The 3388-nt window shown below is 35.8% G+C and overlaps 1 long non-coding RNA gene across 1 annotated transcript in view; it reads right to left on the bottom strand.

The window, feature by feature from the left end:
• Positions 1-763, bottom strand: part of LOC110595502 — a 3190-nt gene extending 2427 nt beyond the window's left edge. The window contains exon 1 of the long non-coding RNA XR_002481890.1: positions 583-763. This is a non-coding gene — a long non-coding RNA (uncharacterized LOC110595502). The remainder of the gene's footprint in view (positions 1-582) is intronic.
• Positions 764-3388: the final 2625 nt, after the last annotated feature.

The following is a 3388-nucleotide window of genomic DNA, read 5'->3' as shown; positions in this document are numbered from 1 at the left end:
AGAAAGAGTTAAGTCTTAAAGGTATAAATCAAGGATTCATTGGAGGTCTGGGGAGAGAGAAAGATAAATAAAAGACACACTCCTGGCGGCTAACTGCAGAAGCTTTCATGAAGAATGGGTTATATTTTAGATAGGCTTACCTTAGGTTTAATTGGCAGGGAGGCTAGTATTGGTGGAAAGAATAAGCAACATGTTTGAGAAAGGTTTGAAGTCTAGGTTGGCTAGTAGGTCATCCCTTGTAGGTCAAGTGCATTATCCCAAGAATGAGTATCCGCTTAAACTTTGTGCCCCAACCATTCACTTGCCTGACCCTTCTCCTGACTCTGCTGGCAAAAGCAGTGGGTTGGTTCAGAGGAAGATAAAGTTTCATACCATGAGTCAGGCACTTTACATGTATTATTTCATTTTATCCTCATAGCAACTCTATGATATAAAAGAGGAAATTGAGTTTCATAGAGTTTAAAGTAAGTGGTCTGTCTCTTTCCAAAGCTCATACATTTCTCTTTATTAAAATAAGTGGTCCATCTAATTTAAAACTCATCTTTTTGATAGGCAAACTTATGTCAACCCCTAAATACAAACCTAATTCATGTAGCCTTGTTGTGTTACTCTGATTGAAGTGGAAGTGGATGCTGGAACCCATTCACATCAGCTTAAGTCACTTGCCCTGTTCTCTACCCATGTACCCATGTACCTACCCTGTCTCTCCACTTCCCACCCTACCCATGCCCATGGCAGAAGGACTTGAAGCCAAAAAGGAATTCTAAGGTCAGAGTATGGGAGAATTTAAATACTAAGATAGTGTGATTTATCTAAGAAAATTAGAAGTTTTGTTTGTTTGTTATTGTTTTTACTAGAGGAGTGATAAGGCTAAAGGTGCCACTTAGGTATATTAATGTAGGAGTGTAATATATGGAATGTGTTATGACAGAGGGGGTGAAATTATTATTTTTTTAATTAGGAGACTATGATAACAATCTGAACAGTGCATGTCTAAAGTCAGGTAGGAATAAAAAGGATAGAAAACAAGGATGAATTTAAACCATAGTCGAAAAGGTGATTTTATTTCAATGATATTCCAGCTGATAGTGACTGATTGGTGTTTGGTTCAATGAAAAGGTGAATCCTACATCAAAAATATAGACTTATAGAACCAGAAAGACCAGAGAAATAAAGGGCCTTTTTACTATATGTTATTTGTTTTATATTTAAGAAAGTTCTTACAGACGCACCCACTTCAACTGACATAAGATATGAACTTCAATTCTAGAAACTCTTAAGCATCATCAGTACTATTAAGGTATCAGTTGTCCAAACAGGCCATTTGTGCAGCCAACATAAAATTATCCAGTACCCACTGTGTTCCATACATTGTGCTGTTCTTTGATTGCCTTGTCCTGGAGGAGTTTACAGTCCACCTGGGAAGAGAAGTAACTAGCAAAGCACTCTAATACAATGTGGAAAGTCGATAATAGAATAAAGTGTCTTGAGGGAGAGAATAGTAACTCTCCTGAGGGAACCTGGAAGGACTCCACTGAGGAAATACATGCACTAGTCCTTGAAAAATGAGCAATAAGTAGTTCACCAGGCAGAAAAGATTGTATGCATTGAGTGAGAAGCACCAAACGAGAAAACAGCCGGTCTGGAGACTAATAGTAAGTAATCTCGTGTTACTCAAGAATAATGAATATGATGTGGAATAACGGGAACCATGAAGAGAAGCCTGGAAAGTTTAGCCAGAGTCAGATGATAGAGGACTTTTTGTGCTGAGCTGAAGAGACATTTTTTTCAAAATCCTTGTAAGAATCAGGGAGTTAAATAAGATACTTGGGTATGGATGTGACGATTTGAATTTTACATTAAAATACAGAGGGGGCAAAAAAAATGTATACACATTTTAATAAAGAAAAAAAACTGTATTGAAATTTTAATAATGTATACCAATAGCAAAAGAAGAATAAAAAGTTACATTTGACTTCTGCAACTACAAGAAGGGCTCAAAAGTGGTTGCCATCAGCATTCAGACTTTTCTGATTACCACAAACTATATATTTTAAGAGATAACATTTCTTAAAAGAAAACATCTCTTAAAATGTATATACATTTTTTGGCACCCTGGTGTATAGTTTATATGTCAAATATATGCATATATGTGTATATATAGAGAGCCACATTATGGAGAATAAATTTGTGGAAAAAATAACTAGAAGCAGAGAGAGCACTAAAGAGCTATCATGTAATTAAGTCAAGCGAGTATAGCATTTATGAATTAATATGAATAAATGTCAACAGTCCAGTTTCAACCCATGTAAAACAAGGCTTATAGTAAGTTTGCCTTTCAAAGGAAGAGTATATAGAGTAAGAAATCTGAACAATGATTCTTCGTAATTTGAAGAACCATTTTTGTTTTTTGAGTTGGAGTCTCACTCTGTCACCCACACTGGAGTGCAATGGCAAGCTCACAGGCATTGCAGACTCAACCTGCTGAGCTCAGGTGATTCTCTTGCCTCAGCCTTCCAAGTAGCTGGAACTACAGGCATGCGCCACCACGCCCAGCTACTTTTTAAAAATTTATTGTAGAGACAAGGTCTCATCAAGTTACCCAGGATGGTCTCATACCCCTGGACTCAGGCAATTCTCTTGTCTCAGTCTCCCACAGTGCAGGGATTACAGATGTGAGCCACTGCGCCCAGCTAAAGTTAGAACTAAAAATGTTCATTGAATTTCTCAAGAATGAGCCTTTTTGATATTTTTCATAGTGATTTTCAAGGAGTAGTCAAAAGGAAACCAGATTACAGAGTCTATTTATCCACGGGAAGTAAAAATTGAAAGCTTAAAACAGAGACGACTCTTTCAAGATGTTTTGACTACATGGATAGAAGTATAATTGTGATTGACTTAGTGGTATCTGGACCTATGGGAAGTAAATTTTTATGATGTAAGTAATGGAAATATGTGTATAAAATGAAAGTAAATGGAATAAGTTTTTAAAAAAGAGAAACAGTTTTTTAAAAAATTCTGGAAGATATGTTTGTGCAGATAATTTTTAAAAAAGGTAAAGGTTTATTATTGTGTATAGAAGGGGTATCCCTAAGACAGAAAAAAAGAAAAAAAAAGGCAAGGAAAGTGCCTAGCACATAACAGACATTCATAATTGGATTTTAAATGAATTGTGGAAAATTTGAGGGTAATAAAAAACTGGAGTCTTTGCTCACCATATTTTTCCTGTCATGCTCATATGTTCAAGATAATATTCTGAGAAAAACAATAGAAGTATAATAACAAACTTAAGGACAGTGAGAAATGTTTGATATATTATCTACAGGAAATGATAAATCCAGGTTTATTCAAAGAAATAAAGGGGTTCTGGAGATGCAGATGAGGTTGG

This window comes from Carlito syrichta, unplaced genomic scaffold (assembly GCF_000164805.1).
Source record: "Carlito syrichta isolate Samal-C Ts95f unplaced genomic scaffold, Tarsius_syrichta-2.0.1 Scaffold302392, whole genome shotgun sequence".
NCBI lineage: Eukaryota > Metazoa > Chordata > Mammalia > Primates > Tarsiidae > Carlito > Carlito syrichta.
This window is presented reverse-complemented; position numbering and strand designations above follow the sequence as displayed.